The sequence below is a fragment of the Delphinus delphis genome, chromosome 19, assembly GCF_949987515.2.
Source record: "Delphinus delphis chromosome 19, mDelDel1.2, whole genome shotgun sequence".
NCBI classification, from domain to species: domain Eukaryota; kingdom Metazoa; phylum Chordata; class Mammalia; order Artiodactyla; family Delphinidae; genus Delphinus; species Delphinus delphis.
The window spans coordinates 5,593,185-5,612,043 of NC_082701.1; the positions used below are offsets into that span (position 1 = coordinate 5,593,185).

The following is an 18,859-nucleotide window of genomic DNA, read 5'->3' on the forward strand; positions in this document are numbered from 1 at the left end:
AAGAAAACCTGGCTCAGATGGAGTGATCCTGCTGGGGATGACGACTCCTCAGCCACAAAGCAGCAGGGACCGGGGTGCAGACCCAGATCTCCCGACTGCCGGTGCGGGGCCGTTTCCACCAACCACACCACCTCAATCTCTTTCCCCTTCAGCCTCGCCACCACTGCTTCTAAAACCCCAAATCCCCTCGACCCACTAATTCTCTGAAGCATTTGGGGCACGAACGTTTCCTTCCACCACGCAGACCCCCCAGGACGCACGTCACTGCCTTGCCCCCTGTAGCTTCGGCCCTCGCCGTGCTGAACAAACTAGACGTCTGAGGGCAAAGAGGGCTTGAACTTGGCCTCCAGGCCCATCTTCTTACCCAAGGCAAATCCCCAGTTCCTTGCACCGGTCTCCCGGCCTGAGCTCTGGCCGGATTAACCACTCTGCCCTCAAAAGCAGCCAATCTTCTTGATCAGGCCAGTCACGTGTCAAGCCCGTGCCAAATCCCATCCAGAGAAGACCGGGTGCAGAAACGGAGGAGCCCAGAGGCACCTATGAGAGAGGCAGTGAGGGCAAGTGGGCGCGCGTCTCCTCCTCCGCCTTCCTCTTCTCTTCCAGAAAGCAAGCCCTGCGTCACCAAGATGGAAAGCTCCCAGACACTGGTCGGATTCAAGAAAATCACATAAAGAATAACAAGGGATTATGTGGGGATGGGACAGGGAACTGGAGCTTACTAACCAGGAAGAAATTCCAGGAGATGATGGACAAAGCGGGGGTAAATGGCATCGACAAGGATCAGCAGACAAAGGCCCTTTCCTGGGGGACAGGACGAGGGCGTCACAGAGTATATTCTGCCACAGAGAACCTGCACGGGGCACAAGCACCTGTATTCTTTTTTTTTTTTTTTTTGCGGTACGCGGGCCTCTCACTGTCGTGGCCTCTCCCGTTGCGGAGCACAGGCTCTGGACGCGCAGGCTCAGCGGCCATGGCTCACGGGCGCAGCCGCTCCGCGGCATGTGGGATCTTCCCGGACCGGGGCACGAACCCGCGTCCCCTGCATCGGCAGGCGGACTCCCAACCACTGCGCCACCAGAGAAGCCCCACACCTGAATTCTTTCAGGTGAGAAGAACCCCTATGTTAGCGTAACCTACAAAGCTAGAAAGGTGAAGCCCCACCAAGGCCCTGTTGGATATTCTTGGCTTAGGTGGGCTCATTTCCAATCCGCACGGGTTTACGGCTTATAAATAAGGAGCCGCTAGCACATCACTGAGATGCAAATAATTTACAATTATGGAAATGCAGCTAAACATCTGTCTCTGAAGGTCTGTTTTCCTAATCAGCTAAATATCTCCCCAGCAATACTTCCGTACTATTAATCTGTTCAAAAGACATTTCGGACAGAGGGCAGAGGTAAACCTCGGCACAGCTACCCACGCTATTAAGCAAAACAAACAAAAAAACAAAAAACGACTCTCCAAGAACGGGGTCCCATCTAGTAAAGAAAAACCGCCCTCCCAACCTGGGTGTTCTCCGTGGAAAAGAACACAAGTCAGCTCGTATGACGGCAAACTCGTGTTTGACTTGTGGGTGGGGGGTGGACCGTGGAAAGAAGAATCTGCTGGTACCGCTAGGGAGGCACAAGGGGAAATTCCGGGCCGACCTGGCATCAGTTTGCCACCACCTCCCCACTCTCCAGATCAGCAACAGTGATTCGGACACAGGAGCCGCCTGTCCCCCCCCCCCCCCCCCAGGGTTAAAGGGGAAGAACGCTACCCTGGCTGTGAGCCCCAGACATTCCCCTTTGCTCACCTTTTCAGCGTATGCATCTCTGTGTCTGTGTGTGTGTGTGTGTGTGTGTGTGTGTGTGTGTGAGAGAGAGAGAGAGAGAGAGAGAGAGAGGGAGGGAGGGAGAGGGAAGGAGGGAGGGAGGGAGGGAGGGAGGGAGAGGGGAGGAGGGAGGGAGGGAGGGAGGGAGAGGGAAGGAGGGAGGGGGGGGAGAGAGAGAGAGAGAGAGAGAGAGAGAGAGAGAGAGAGAGAGAGAGCAGCGAGCACACGTGTGCCCACAGCCAGATTATGATCAGTTTATTTGCTTTGAGGTGGTCTAGCAGTTTCTCCTCTTCCTCTTGGGGGAATGTCAATCAAAGCAAAGAACGGTGGGCGGGCCCAGCCTGAGTCGCTGGCGGGCTGGCTGAAGGCGCCGGTCCTCCAGGAGACACACACCAGGGAAACAAGACAAGGGGAAAGCCCACAGCAGGCTCTCTGGCACTTCCCCCTTTTCTCACCTCTCCAGGCTTCTCTCCTTTCCTTCTTCTCCAAGGTAATCACACAGAGGACTCTGTCACCGGGTATGAAGGGTGCGGGAAGAGCGGTTCTGGGGGAGCAGATGAGACTCTGGGTTCACTCCCTTTCCAGGAGCCGCTTCCCCGGACACCCAAGTTCACATCCCAGTCCTCCCACTTCCTGGTTATGCATCTTTAGGAATGTCACTTGGGACCCTTGGATCTCAGTTTCCACGCTTGCCATGTGCGGATGATAATACTGCCCGCCCTGAAGGACAGGTGAGGGGAGATGGGGGCGGGGGGTCCCCTGGTGGGCACACATCAAATACAACACGAACCCCATCTCAGCAGTTCCCACCATGAACTTGTGTTACATTTATAAAAATATAAAAGAAAGGCTAACGGCGTGTCTAGTACACCTAGTCCATTCTTCACTTAAATCCCCCAAATCAGGAGGTTCGTAGTGAAGGAGAAAAAATTAGATCACGGATTGAATGCAGAATTTTCAAGTGCTGCCCAATCCCAACTCTCCACGCCTGCACAGCAGAAACGTGCCTTGGCTGTTAATGTGAACATTTCAAAATTCCACAATCACATTGACATTTTCAACTTTCAGAAAGGATCACCTGCTGCTAAAGATAATAGGGACTTTGCATGAATAAAAGGAGAGGGCTAGTGCCCTTCAAGATCACTGTCAATTTTGCTTTGGAGTACAAAGTAACTTGTTTTTCCCTTCCTTTTCTTTCATTAAAAAAAAAAAAAGATTTACTGATCTAATGTAGTTTACTGAGGTTAACAGTAATACCAGTTTGCACTTCCTAAAAAATGTTACAACCAAGGAGATGGGAGCATTTGGAATCCCTGAAGCATGCTGGTTGGTTGGTTACTTATCCAGATATACATAGACAGACAGACAGACAGATACAGGCAGATGGATAGACAGGCAGATCTACATACATAAGTACATACGTGATCTGTGTAATATATAGAAATAATATTCCGATGAGCAATTATATTTCCATTGAGCAATTATATTTCCATTTTCAGATTTAATTTTTTAATTATACATATATGTATAATGATTTTATACACACACACACACACACACACACACACACACACATATAATTTTAGAACTCCACCTTGGAAACTGAAACTTAATGGCTTAATGAGAGCATCAGACAGCTAATTGCTGGGAGGAATAAGCACCACTCTTTACTCTCTGGATTTGACCATAAAGACAGTTAATAAGGAAAATGGCTGGGAGGAAAATTGGTTTCTAAAAACTAATCAAGCCAACAGACTGCAGCTCCCAGCAAGGGAAACACGTCTCTTTCTCTACCATTTTCGGTTAAGGTTTGGGGGTCTTCAAAGGGTGGGCTGTCTTTGTGTCACAAATCCGGCAGGCACTCTGCGTAGATGGCCCCCTGCCTCGGAGGGGGCTCTACGTGGAACCCTTCCCATGTGCGGGGAGGCTGAATCCCTGAGCCTTCTGCTTTCTGAGGCTGTTGGGAGCCAACAGAGCAAAGAAAGAAACTGGTTCTGAGACGGCAGGAATAAGAGGAATTAGGAATCCAATGGAGTGGGGCTGACCAGTGACAACAGCATGGGGATGAAGGAGGCCACACTCACGCTCAGAGGTGGACCCCGCCTGGCAAAACGCGACGATTTAATGGGGACAGAATGGAAACCTTGCCAGGCTGGGAACACACTTTCTCATGCTGTTCCCACTCAGCGACCACAAGGAACCCATGAAGAATGGCTTGGTTTCTAGTGGGAAACAAATGCCACCCAATAGAGGTCCAGAGAAGGGGAAAGACGTGGCTGGGGAGAGCTCTGTAATCCTCCAGCTTCAGCTCAAAGCAGAGATGCCTTCCTGAAAATGAAGGCCGCAGAAGGACAGACTCTCCAAGGGATGTTCAGATTATTACTGACCATTAATGCAAAAGAGGACCACAGGGCTGCAGGACAGAGCATCAGTCATCCTCAAGCCACACTGTGGCGCTTACTACTCAGAGAGGGTGGGGAGGCCAAGATGTGTATGGTAGGAGCTGTCTGTGACCAGCTGGATGGCAGAAGACCCTAACAGAACCCAGGCCAGGTTTACAGTCTCTCACGGTGGCTCTCAAACTTGAGTGTGCAAAAGTGAATGAATGAAGGAACAAATGAATAAACAAAAAACAACGGAAGATCACCATTTAGGAAGCCTGAGCAAAGTGCAGGTTCTTGTGTTCATTTCAACAGCACACATGCCAGAGTTAGAAAGATACAGAGGAGACTAGCATGGCCCCTGAGCAAGGATGACACCCACACTGGTGAAGCATTCCATATTTTTCTTTCTCCCTTCATTTTTTAAAAATTTATTTATTTATTTAATTTATTTTTGGCTGCGCTGGGTCTTTGTTGCTGTGCGCGGGGCTTTCTCTAGCTGCGGCGAGAGGAGGCTACTCTTTGTTGCGGCACGCAGGCTTCTCATTGTGGTGGCTTCTCGTTGTGGAGCACGGGCTCTAGGCGTGCGGGCTTCAGTAGTTGTGGCTCACAGGCTCAGTAGTTGTGGCTCGTGGGCTCAGTAGTTGTGGCTCACAGGCTTCAGTAGTTGTGGCTCGCGGGCTCAGTAGTTGTGGCATGCAGGCTTCAGTAGTTGTGGCTCGCAGGCTCTAGAGCGCAGGCTCAGTAGTTGTGGCCACGGGCTTAGTTGCTCCGCGGCATGTGGGATCTTCCCGGACCAGGGATCGAACCCATGTCCCCTGCCTTGGCAGGCAGATTCTTAACCACTGCGCCACCAGGGAAGCCCACATTCCATATTTTTGAAATAGGGAGTTAACAAATTATCAACTGAAAAAAAATGCACAACCTAAAAGCTGAGAATTATGTTTTATTTGGTGGACTTGCTGAGGACTTCAGCCCAGGAGACAGCCTCTCAGATGGCTCTGAGGGAGGCTCCGAAGAGGCAAGCGGGGGAGTCAGGATATACAGGAATTTTTGCAAAAATAAAAAAAAGTCAGAACATCAAAAGAAAAACCCGACATCTGTATGGGAAGATGCAAGCATCTGGCTCATTGAAATCATGCCTTTGATGTGTACCTTAACCATCTAGGGCCAGTCTCCTGTTTTTGTCCATCCCAAATCCCCTCAGGGTACACAGTCCAGGGTGGCTACAGTGGCTGATGGCTTGACGGCCTCAACATCCTTTGTTTACGGACATGGCAGGTGACATTTTTTGTCCTCAGAATCAAAGGGCATCAAATTTCAGTTAAGCACGATGAGATGCTTCCGTTCTTGAGATCTGTTGTACCACACTGTACGAACAGCCAACAACAATGTGTTGTACACTAAAAAAATTTGTTAAGAGGGTAGATCTCACGTTAAGTAGGCTTACCATAAGAAAATAAAATTTAAAAAGAAATATCACCTAAACAACTCTCGTAACAATTGTACCTTAGAAGAAATTTTTAAGTGCAGATTCTTGGAACTCATGGTAGACCTGGGCAGGGCTCAGGAGTCTGCAGGTATGACAGACACGTTAGAAAACATAACTTAGGGGACAGAGAAGGATCCAGGAAAACGATGGAAACCCATTAGCAATGGACCCCCAAGCTCGCTATGTCCAGCCCTGGTCTCTTGCCAACTGTTCACTGGGCGTCTTCACTTGTGGGTCTCATCATCATTTTGCTCACCTTGCACTGAATGGAACACATCACCTTATGCCCCAAATGTGTTCCCACTCTTGTAATCGCTCTTAGGATAACCAATTCCGTAATCACCTCCACTTACCAAATGAGGAACGTGGGAGCAAGCATCAGTGCAGAAAGCCCAAGGAACCCACACTGTTCCAAGGGGACCCAGGGGAAACCCATGGAGGGATGCTGGGGGAGTGAGTGCGGAGGGGACGGGGCACGGAGGTGTGCTCTGCCTGGGGGATAACGTGCCATGCCTTCGCTCAACGGTCCCTGACTCTGGTCCAAAGCACATGAACAAGAACAGAACATCCGACCCAGACAGAGCTACCTGGCACTTTTCTTGAAATTATCAGAGTGTAGCATTTACCCGCCCTAAACCCCCCTGGCAAGTTCTCCGCTGCCCACCAAAATCTGTCCCCCATTTTTCCACTGCAGCCCCCAGCCTGCGGAGAAGTCAGGTCTGGGCTCAGCAGAGCTTGTAGGACCGCCAGTGCCAGAGGCAGGTAGCAGGGGTGGACTACACATAGCAGTGTGCCTGACGCCAGGGCAACCCACAGGGATGGGGAAGAAGGTGCTCAGCTAACTGAAACCCAGGCAACGTTTTAACTCAAACCCCGAGGAAGTTAGTGCTCCGTTAGATTTTCTCCTGTCCTCTTTCCCCACACCCCGTCTTTTCTTGTCACCAAGTGGCTTTAAACCATCTCCTCCCTCCACCCACCCCTCAAGATCACCTCCGAAGATGAGGCTTTTGATGAACCACTGAGCCCAATCTCCCTCCCACACAGCACACCCAGGCACAGGGCAGCCTGAGAACCCCGCTCTGTCAACTCTCCATCTCAGAGGAAACTCTGTTTGCCCCAAAGATTCTTTGGAACGCCTTGGCTTCCCTATCACCGCCTCACTGCGGGAACCCAGGACAGATATTGTCACATGGTAGTAGGACTGAGAATCACCTGGTGAATTTTAAAGGCAGGATCTTCGGCTCCGTCCCTAGAGAGTTGACTTCGGCAAATCGGGGGCCAAGCATAAGCATCTGTATCTTTTTTTCCAGCACCCTGAGGAGTCTTGATATAAATAGATCAAGATTCACCTGGTGAGAAATGTACACCAACCAATGTGGGGTTTTCCCATAGCTCTGTATTTCACAGGGCGGGCTGAGCTCAGCTAAAGCTGGACATTTAAATGGCCTCTTGCCCATGAAATGAGCCACAGACTGTGAAAGGGTTAACAGGAGACCCCTGCTGCTGCAAGGTGAGTTCCCTAACACATGTTCTGAATATGCTGGATGCACATGGGAAACCCCTCCTAGGTTCCTCACCCTCAGGGCATGACTTCTCCAAGCTGCGAGGTGGGACAGGAAAACAAACACGCTCAGAACCCCAAACATTCGCGAAGAACTCAACGCTTATAAAATGAGTCCCTACGCAAAAGTTCCCTCCCAGCCTAACAGTTTAACAGAAGTCCTAACCCACCTCTTACGTCAGTCAGGTCTTCAGGATCGTGGACATTTGTTTATATTTTCATTTCCTTGTCAAATGTATGGAAACGTCAAATCACAAGTCATGAAAAAGATACAAGTTCGTGAAGCTGCAGGAAGTGAGGGTGAAGGATGGCTTGTTGCCTGGCAGAACCTGGGACACAGAGGACCTGGAGAACAACTGAAGACGAGACGTAGCAGAATTTGTTTGCAGATTTAAGTCTCTGCCCAAGATATGTCAGTTTTCAGCAAGATTAAAGATGACAATAAAACCAAAACCTCCCTCCACAAACACCTAGAAATGATGCATGAAATAAACAAATCAAAAGGATTTCAAATACACATCTGAGCTTGCAACAAAGAAAGGGAATCAGGAAGCATAAGGAGGCTAGAAACCAGAGCCTATACAACAAAACCAGTCCAGAGGCTGCCTAGGGATTAACAAGGTTTCCAAGAATAGGTCCTGGGTGTTACTGTCCACCTGGGGGCCTTGGGCCACATCAAGTAGGAGGTGAAATTCTACAAATGCACGTGTCATAAAATTCTGTCCCTGTGTGGAAGAGTGGGCTAGAGACAAAAGTCCACCCAGCTGCACAGAGGGGCAAAAAAGATGACTACATGTTTCTGCCTGGTCTCTGGAGGAAAAAAGAAATACTTGTAAAATTAAAACCTTGGGCTTATACTTTGAACAGGTCGGACTTCTGAGTTTCTGCTTTCTATATGGGCTAGGAAACCCCAATCTGTACATCACTGTAGAAATTGGTTCTAGGCTAATGTTATTGCAAAGAGGTCTTACATAAACAAATGCAAAACTACTCTGAAGGGTTTCCCACGAGGCGGACACTAGGAATCCTTAAGGAAAAATGCAGCCCACTAGAGAAGGATTGATGGTAAAATGTTACAAAGCCTAGAAGAAAACAACACACTACGAATTGGAGTCAGTGGACACACACAGAGGGAGACACGTGGCCTTTATGTAACAGACATGATTTAAAACATACATGCACCCCAATGTTCACAGTAGCATTATTCATAATAGCCAAGATATGGAAGCAACCTAAGTGTCCATCAACAGATGAATGGATAAAGAAGATATGGTATATATACAATGGAATACTACCCAGCCATAAAAAAGAATGAAATTTTGCCATTTGTAATGACATGGATGGACTTGGAGGGTATTATGCTTACTGAAATAAGCCAGACTGAGAAAGACAAATACTGTATGATATTCCTTATATATGTAATCTAAAAAGTAAAACAAACTAGTGAAAATAACAAAAAAGACAGACACATGGATACAGAGAACAAACGAGTGTTTGCCAGTGGGGAGAGGGAAGGAGGGAGGGGCACGATAGGAATAGGGGATTAAGAGGTACAAACCATTATGTATAAAACAGATAAGCTACAAGGATATATTGTACAACTCAGGGAACATAGCCAATATTTTATAATAACTGTAAATGGAGTATAACCGTTAAAAACTGTGAATCACTGTTGTACACCTGTAACTTATATAATATTATACAACAACTGTACCTCAATTATATAAATATAATATATAATATATGCCTAACCTGATTAAAGATATAAGAGAAGAAATTAAAACCATAAGAAAAGAAGCACATGTAACAAAGAAAAAGCAGACATCTTAACAAGAACCCACTAGGACAATTAAAAAATAAAAAACTATAGTCCTTTCACGGAAAAACTCAACAGACAAGTTAAATTGTAAACTAGGATCAACTCAGGGACTTATCAATGGACTAGAAAATAGATCTAAAGCACAGAAAAGTAAAGGGATGGACAACGTTAAGAAATGCTTAAGACACATGGGAGATAAATAAGAACACAGGATATACATCTAAGTTATAATAACTGTTGCAGGAGAAGAAAATAAAGAATATGAGGGAGAGGCAAACTTGAAGAGATAATTACTAAAAAACTTTCCCAGAATAATATAATAATAAAACGAGCATTCAGACTAAAAGAGCAGTCCAAGTCTTAAGCAAAACAAACACACACGTGCGCGCGCACGCACACACACACAAAGCTACGTCATACTGAAAATAAAAAACACCAAAACAAGTGAAAAACGTATAAGCAACCAGAAAACTGAAATAAGGCTGCTGTCGTATGGATTTTTATGATGCGTGCAGAGAATATACGACCTATAACACAGTTCTTTAGTTTCATGGAAGCAGTCTAAATGGAATCATATTGTCAAAATGCTAAAGGAAATAAACATTTCTGTCAACCTAGAAATTTTTTTTTTTTTTTTTTTTTGCGGTACGCGGGCCTCTCACTGTTGTGGCCTCTCCCGTTGCGGAGCACAGGCTCCGGACGCGCAGGCTCAGCGGCCATGGCTCACGGGCCCAGCTGCTCTGCAGCATGTGGGATCTTCCCGGACCGGGGCATGAACCCATGTCCCCTGCATCGGCAGGCGGACTCCCAACCACTGTGCCACCAGGGAAGCCCTGTCAACCTAGAAATTTAAGCAACTCAGTTTTTCTTTCAAAGGTCAGACCAAAATAAAGATATTTTTAGATGAGACTAAGATTTTTCCCTTCATGGATCCTAAGTGAAGAAATATTAAAGGAAAAATAAAAGAGAATCCAGGAAGGAGTGCAATGCAAGAAGCAATAGTGAAGAAATTAGCAAAATGTTGGAAAATAGATTATTAAAAAAACAATAATGCTAATTGGTAAAAGCTGAATTTCATTAAAATAAAAGACTTCTGCTTTGCCAAACACAGTATCAAGAAGGAGAAGACAAACCACAGACTAGGAGAAAAATCTTTGCATAAGGAACTGTTATCCAGAATATACCAGGAACTATTAAAACTCAACACATAGAAAACAAACAACCCAGTTCAAACAAGGGCCAGAGACCTTAGAAGACTCCTCGCAAAAGAAAATATACAAATGGAAAATAAGCATATGACAAGATGTTCCACGTGATATGTCATCAGGAAAATGCAAATTAAAACAAAAATGGGGGACTTCCCGGTGGTCCAGTGGTAAAGAATCCTCCTTCCAATGCAGGGGATGTGGGTTCGATCCCCCATCGGGGAACTAAGATCCCACGTGCCGTGGGGCAACTAAGCCCGCAAGCCACAACTACTGAGCTCATGCGTCTCAACTAGAGAGCCTGTGTACCACACACTACAAAGTCCACGTGCCCTGGAGCCCGGGCACCACAACTAGAGAGAAGCCCGCGCGCCACAACGAAGAGCCCATGCTGCAACAAAAGATCCCGCGTGCCTCAACGAAGACCCCGTGTGCCACAACTAAAGACCCGACACAGCCAAAAAAATAAGTAATAAAACAAAAATGGGATACTGTTACAAACCTATTAGAACAGCCAAAATCCAGAACACTGACAACACCAAATGCTGTCGAAGATGTGGAGCAACAGGAAACGCTCCTTCACTGCTGGTGGGGATGCGAAACGGTACAGCCACTTTGGAAGGCAGTTTGGTGGTTTCTTACTAAGCTAAACATACTTTTACCATATGATCCAGAAATCCTTCTCCCTGGTATTTACTCAACGGAGTTAAGAAACTTGCACCCAGATGTTTATAGCGGCTTTATTCATAATTGTCAAAAACTGGAAGCAACCGAGATATCCTTTAGTAGGTGAACGGATAAATAAACTGTGGTCCATCCAGACAATGGAATATTCCTCAGCACTAAAAAGGGATGAGCTGTCAAGCCATGAAGACATGGAGGAACCTTAAATGCATGTGACTAAGTGACAGAAGCCCGTCTGAAAAGGCTACAGACTGTATGATTCCAACCATATAACATCCTGGAAAAGGCAAAACTATGGAGACAGTAAAGCGGTCAGCGTTCTCCAGCAGGTAGGAGGGAGGAACAGATGACACGGTGGAGCACAGAGGATTTTTTAGGGCAGTGGAAATACTCTGTATGATACTATAATGGTAGATACACGTCATTAAACATTTGTCTAAACGTACAGATCATACAACGCTAAGAATGAACCTTAATGTAAACTATGGGCTTCGGGTGATGAGGATGTGTCAACGTAGGTTCATCAGTTGAAACAAATGCACGACCCTGATGGTAATGGCGATAACGGGGGAGGCTATGAATGAGTGGGGGCAGGGGGCGTAGGGGGAATCTCTGCACCTTTAGTTCCATTTTTCTGTGAGCCTAAAACTTCTCTAAAAAATAAAGTCTACTTAAGAAATAGCAATACGAGTGACTAATTTGAAGGTATTAAAACAAAGGGTACAACAAAAATATTAGAAAAATAACATGGACGATGAGGGGGTAAACCAAGTTAAAGCAGCCTATGGTCCTTCAATTGTTAGGGAGAAGAGCAGAGATACTGATTAATTCTGAATGTCACTGGGTCAAGTATGCGTGTTAAAAAAAGTAAAGGTAGCCACAAAAGAAAGAAATTGAATTAAAAACTTCCAAACTGGGGGGGCTTCCCTGGTGGCGCAGTGGTTGGGAGTCCACCTGCCGGTGAAGGGGGCGCAGGTTTGTGCCCCGGTCCGGGGGGATCCCGCATGCCGCGGAGCGGCTGGGACCGTGGGCCATGGCCGCTGAGTCTGCGCGTCCAGAGCCTGTGCTCCGCAACAGGAGAGGCCACAACAGTGAGAGGCCCGCGTACCGCAAAAACAAAACAAAACAAAACAAAAAACTTCCAAACTGGGAATTCCCTAGCAGTCCAATGGTTAGGACTCTGCACTTCCACTGCAGGTGGTCTTGGGTTTGCTCCCTGGTCCGGGAACTAAAATCCCACATGCCTCGGCACGGCCAAAAAAAAAAGTTCCAAACTAATAAAGACTAAGAAAAAAAAGAGGGAGATAAAGAAAAATCAATCAACCCCCAAAAAGTACAAAAAAAAAGGGAAGAAAATGCATGGTAAATAAAAAGGACAAAAGAAAATGTTGAGAAGCAGTCTCCATCTTGAACAAGGCCATGCCAACACCCACAGCGTGCCTCCAGGGTAAACAGCCTCTGGACGAGGCACCCATGCATGCACACATGTATACAGAAACACATTAGATGCAAGACGGTATCACTGGTAAAAGTCTTGAAGGAGATCAGAATATGCCTCCCTCAGATATACCACCATGGCATACGGAGTATTTTGAGCTTAAGGCAATTGAGAAACAGAAGACACAGAAGGAACTCTCTGTCCTCTCCCTTTCTGCCCAAAAGTGGGACATAACTTTCCCTTTGTAAAGGTTATATAAATTTTCATTTGTGAAGGTGTCTCCCTTCCCTGTACCAGGAAAAGGCAAACACCAGAGATGGCTTGAACCTGGATAACAAACCTTGCTAAATAGCCCTTATCTACCATTAGTTGCCCCCGTGTATTTGTCTTCCCACAAATTATGGGCCCTAGAAGCCCAAATCTGTTTTCTTTGTCTAGTCACTTCTCTATGATTTATTGCCTTTTGTTAAAATGGCAATATAAGCTCTCAATGTGAACCATTTTTTGAGTTTTCATTTCTTTTCTGTGGAGCCCTCGTGCACATAAAATTAAAAATAAAATTTGTATGCTTTTCTCCTGTTAATCTGTCCCTTGTCGCTTTAATTCACATGCCCCAGACAGAACTTAAGAGTATAGGAAAAGCTTTTTTTTTTTATCACTTATATTCACAAATTATCAAGGATTAAATAATCTCGATCCCATGTTTGCTGTTCCAGAGAAGTAACTGAGGGCAGGGGGGGGGAGGAAGAAGAAGCAAAACACCCCAACTCTGGATGAGACTGGTATCACCTTAATATTCAAACCAGAGAAATACAACATAAGAGATAAAAAATTTTAAGCCATACTCATTTAAGAACATAGATGCAAAATACTAAGCATATAAGGGAGCTATCTTTAGTATCTTTCAAAAAGTATCTATCAAAAATCCATAGCAAATATCACATTAATGGTAAAAACAGAAATCTTCTCTTTAGCATCCACATGGTACGCAGAATTCTAAAGACAGCACCCAAGATACCCCCTCCCCCCTGTGTACACACCCTGTATAACCCCTGGGACTGTTAATACAATGGATTTCACTCCTGTGATTAGTCACAATTGACCTTAAGATAGGGAGACCTGCCAGGTGGGCCTGGCCTGATCACATGAGCTCTTTAAAAGAGAGAGTTTGCTCTTGCAGGTCCCAGAGGAGAAAGTCAGTGATTTCCCTGGGGATAAGGCTCAGAAACATGCATGTCCGGGGGGCACCCCCAAGTAAGTGCCCCACTGCTGCCACCCCTGAGTGGTAGTAGTGGAAGTAACAAGGAAGCAGCAGACAGCACTTGCTGACTGGGCATTTGTCAAGAAGTACGTTTAGAAGTAAGTGGAATTAAGTGGCAGGTTCTTATAGGGAAGGGAAAAAATCGTTTCCTCTGCCCACTTAGGTTCTGAGCCGGGGGCCCCGTACATTAAACTGACGAAGAGAGATTAACAAGAGAAAAACAGGGTATTAACATGTGCAGCGTGCGTACACACGGGGGAAACTCAGTGACGAGTAACTCAAAGCGGTGGTTAGAACTTGGAGCCCATGCAGCATCTTAACAAAGGACAGCAAATTTGTAGAGAAGGGACAAGACAAAGGAGAAGAGATTTCGGCTTTTAGGAATGACAAACTGAGAAGGTCAACGTACAGGGGAACGAATGGAAGAAAAGGGTTGTTTTCGGAAGGCCTGTTACAGATTCCCTGGTGCCTTCTCTGGGCTGATAAGAGTCTCTGGAGGTGAAGAGTCCTGCCCTCCCTAATGCAGGGAGGGTCTCCTTCTCACGGGCAATGTTATGTCCTGTTTTTAGGTAGAAAGAGGGAGGTCAGAGAGCGCCTCCCGCATCTGCCATTTCTGAGGTGTTTTTAGCTCCAAGTAATCAATACGCCCAAGTGGCATATTTTGGGGTGGCATGCTCGGATCCCCTACATTCTCAAATACTGGTGTGCCTGTTAAATATGGAACCCTGGGCTCCTTCCCCTGAGAATCTGGTACTGGAAGCCAGTGGCAGATTCCTATTTCTAAATTGCATTTTATAAAATTGATTTTCTTCATATGAAAAGAGCATAAAGAAGAAAAGAAAATGGTATGTAATCCCACTGCCCAGATAATCTGTGCTGACATTCCAAAGCATAAAAGTCATAGAGATACATGGTTAGAAATGCAAATCGAACAGAAGGGGCCGAAATGAAAACTCGGAGTCTCTCTTCCCTAGGTAACCAGTGACCACAGATCTTAATGCAAGCTTTCAGAAAAATATATTAGATTAATACCAGGATTTATCTCCGTTTCAACAGTCTTTTCCCTACCCAGAAGAAATAAGAGTGTATCCAGTTTTGTAGTTTGCTCTTTTTGTTTAATATAATCTGCAGATTTTCCTACACATCTGCACTTAAAAAAACCTACCTTGTTCATTTAAGTAGGTTTAAAGGAAGGAAGGAATCGCATCTGCAATCAGTGTTTGCGGTAATTCTAATGCGGGGCGTCAGCAGAGCGCGCTGAGAAAGCCTGACCGCACTCTCTCTGCTTGCAATGTCAATCCACGCAGAGGCTTTGGAAACGCCATCCGCTTCTCCCTAACAGGCAGAGCCCTGGAGTATCTCTGAATGGCCTGCACCTTGTCACTGCTGTCACAGTACAGGTGGGTAGATATTCCTGTCCAGACTCTCTTCATCCACCTGCAAGGGTCTCAGGATAACTGCTGGGGGGTCAGATGGCACTAAGGCAGGAAATTATTCCTGGCTTTACCTCTGAAAACGGTGTGCCCTGAAGCAATCAGTGCGCTTGCAAGGCACCATGGGTAGACCCCAAATCACCACTCATCCATCTTCAGTCTCGGTTCAATGCCCAAGCGAAGGAAGAAGCCGAGAGGCTGGCCCTACACAGCCCCGGAGGCTCTCCGGAGGCAGAGAGGCCCCTCCCTCCCCTCCTCCTCGGGCCACACTCTCCTGCAGGTCTGTGGTTGACTGTTAAGTGGCTCCAAAGACAGCGTCACTGTTGATTGGTCCGAAGCATCACTTTCCGGTCTCCCTGATCTTTCAGTTGGAAAAGGTTTGCCCGCTAATGAGCCTATGATATCCTTCCTCTAACTAGCTCCCCAAATCCCCGGCCATCCCCCTTTCCTGGCTGCAGAGATGATGCCTACCACTGGGCGATCCACAGCGGGGAGGCCTGTGAGAGCGCCGGGATGCCGGGGCCCGGGAAGAGGCAAGATCCCATCCAGAGGACAGAGTCCTGGAGGGAAGGGGAGCTGAAGCTGAGACCTAAATCCCAAGACTTACAGATCTTCCGGTGGGGGAGAGGGACCCAGATCTCCACCCACACCCCAGCCACATCCTCTGAGGGTGCCTTCGCCCAGGCGGGAGAGCCTGGGACACAGGCGTGCTCCACCATGCTCCCCAGGAGCGGGTCACCTGGACCAGGCAGGTCCCACTCACCAACTCTGCCAGATTCTCAGACTCGACCGTTCTCTCGAACTGAGAACACAGCACCCTGGGAGCTGTGGGGTAGCCCTTAACTCGCTGTGGCACAGCTGGCAAAACATGTTTGCAGAGTGAAGAAAACAGAAGGAAGCTGCAGTGAGAGGCCTTGGTGGAGAGGCAGAGCAGAATGAATAAACACGGGCCCTCAGCTTTGCATTTCCTAATTGCAGTGCCCACGAGGCCCCACTGATCTCATTGCCCTTGGATTCAGTGTCCTGAAAATGCATTCTCCTTTCTTCCTCTGGCTAGTCTGGGTTTCCCTCCCTTTCAACCGCAAGCTCTTTTTTTTTTTTTTTGATAAAGACAAAAACCACAGTTGCGAGAAAGTCTTGACGGCTAACGGTGGAACAAGAGACTAGTAGGTGGGAAACAACCACTTAAATGTTTGCCCAGGGAAAGCAAGGCTGCGGGAGAGATGAGCATGGATGGTTTTCTCTCCGAAGAAAAGAGAAAACTCCCGAGTCCACTCCGCCTCCCCTGACGGATGCGGCGACATCTACGCTCACTCTCCCCCCCACCCCGGACCCAATTCTACACCTAAACCTAAACGGGGGCAGGGGTGGGGGGGAGCTTCGTCCTCAGCAAGGCCGGATGCTCAGAGGAGGAAGTGGCGGGGCATCTATCTCCAAGGCTGTTCCGGATGCAGAGCAACCCTCACGCCAGGAGAAAGGGGAAGACCCCGCTGCTTGGTAGTTCCAGGTCCTGTACATCTTTCCCGTTGGAGCTGATACAGGAGCCGGAAGTTATCAGCCCAGAAAAAAAAAAAAATGGAGGTGTCTGTCTCCTGCTTTCACCTTCAAAACCTTGCCCCCAGAGACACCACCAGGGGCAACCCTGAGAGGAAAGAGAGAGAGCCGTCGACAAATGAGCAGAAGTGCTCCTGATGGGGCGGGGGGGGGGGGGGGGGCGGAACGTGGTGGCCACGCTGAGCTAGGGCACAGCCAGGGTCTCCCACCCAACAGTGGACAGAGCAAGCTAGACAGAGACGGTAGGGCTCGGCACCCATTCATAGCTGATTCTTTCCCCTGAAAACATGGCCGAATCCTTTTATACCCCGAATGAAACTAAGGGATGTTACAGTGGCTGCAGGTTGAATAAACTGGGGGGAGGGAAGAAACCACACAGCCACAACACCCAGGAGGATGCATGTATCTCAAACACGGTAGGAGAGAAAGACAGAGCAGATCGCCGTGGAGAGGAGAGGAGGAAGGTGGGGGCTGCTGTGAGGAGGGAAAGCTGTGGTGCAATTAGGCTGGATGCTGGAATAACATTTTGAAGGTTGGTGGGGGGGGGAGCCACAAGGAATGTAATTAAGTGAACTGCAGACATTATTTTAAATCCTGTCCACGTTAACGCTGCGTATATTCCACTTAATTCATCATTACTGAATTTGCCAGCAAAGCTGCAGGGTGAAAACTTCAGCCCAAGCTCAATTACACCCAGGCAGAGTGGAGCACTTTTCATGTCCCCGAGAGCCGCCCGAGGAGAAAGATGCACTTTTCATAACATCCTGGGTGACAGGGACCTTTCTGAACACAGCGGCCACCCTCCTGAGGACTCCCTAGGAGGGCAGAGGGACCCCGGAACCCCCTGAGGTCGTCCAGCGTACGCCGGCCAAATGCTCTACAATCCACCCATCCTTCCTTTCCACACACACACACACACACACACACACACACACACACCCCTCCCACCAGTGCATGCATGCGCACACACACACACACACCCCACGCATGTGTCTGTCCTCCTACATTTGTGTGGTTCGTATTCATTGCGCTGTTTGTATGTGCTCATTTATTCATGATCGTTTGTCCTGAAGTCAGGCTTTCCTTCCTAGCCCATTTCCTTCCTTTTCCCCTACTGTGTTAGGCACCTCCTTCTTTGCAGTTAAACCTGGAATTTTTCTTGTGACATCATTACGCTCTGCCATGTCCAGAAACCTCCAGCTCACTGGGTGGAAATAAAGGCTGGATTGTGATGGTTGAATAAAGAATAAACAAACCAAGGGTGACTGTGGACCACTTACAGAGAGAAGCTGGCAGAAGCCAAAGGCTTCCTACCAGGGGCTGATGTCCCCTGACCCCAAAACCAGAGTCAAGTAGGGAAGAGCCAAGGGAGCATGGCATTAAGTTCTAAACGTTGGACGGTGCTTGTTAGAACACAGTGCTAGTGGGGCCGCAATCACCGAAACTTACATCCTATGGGACCTTGGCAATTTCCCGGTGCCTACAGCCATGACATGAGCCCCCAGGCCCCAGCCAGGCACCCAGCACGAGCAGGCCCTTGGTGAGGAGGTGACCGAGAGAAAGTGCATCATGTGACTTAGTGTCCCACCTGGTTTAGATAAAACTTAACTAAGCACCATCTTACCAAAAGATTCAAAAGCATCAGCACCTCAATCAACAAGGGCAGCACCACACGCTCGAAAGATCATTGTACGTGTCTGAGAAAGACGTGTTAAGTCTCAAGTTATACTGAGAAGAGGTGGGGTGTGTTAAGGGGTGTGCTTTTGAGGGGAAACGCTGAGAAAGACTTCGAGATCATCATTCACGTCTTTCCAATGTAACTGTGTGGCCCTCTCGCCCTCTTTTCTAGCTGGCTTCCCTCTTCCCTCCTCTCTTAAGCCATTGCTTCGTGATCATCTATCACACTTGGTCTTTGAACAGTAATTCACAAGGCAAGAATTATCGGTGGCTTTATAATCAGGCCCATTCCCCTGACTCCTCTGAAGGGCAGGCAGTTAGACCCACAAAGATAAATTATTTTCACTCTGGTCAGTGTCATGTTAAAATGAGGAAAGACGGGGAAGAGAGATCCAAACCTTTCATTTGCAATTGGGTATGATGCTCACTGAAACCCACCAATTATTTTTTTCCAATTACTCGTGGAAGATAATTAGGGCGGAAGAAAAATCAGCAGCTGGGCAGAGAGAAAAACTGCAGGTGATTTTCGATGAACGGGATT

General features: G+C 47.5%; 1 protein-coding gene and 1 non-coding gene across 3 annotated transcripts in view; one reads left to right on the forward strand and one right to left on the reverse strand.

Moving 5' to 3' along the window:
- The window catches only part of SLC39A11 (solute carrier family 39 member 11), a 335,209-nt gene that overhangs the window by 155,033 nt on the left and 161,317 nt on the right, over window positions 1-18,859 (reverse strand). The gene's annotated exons all lie outside the window — the stretch shown is intronic.
- On the forward strand, window positions 4,494-4,600 carry LOC132415599 (U6 spliceosomal RNA). Its single transcript, XR_009517321.1, has one exon. It is a non-coding gene; the product is annotated as a U6 spliceosomal RNA (small nuclear RNA).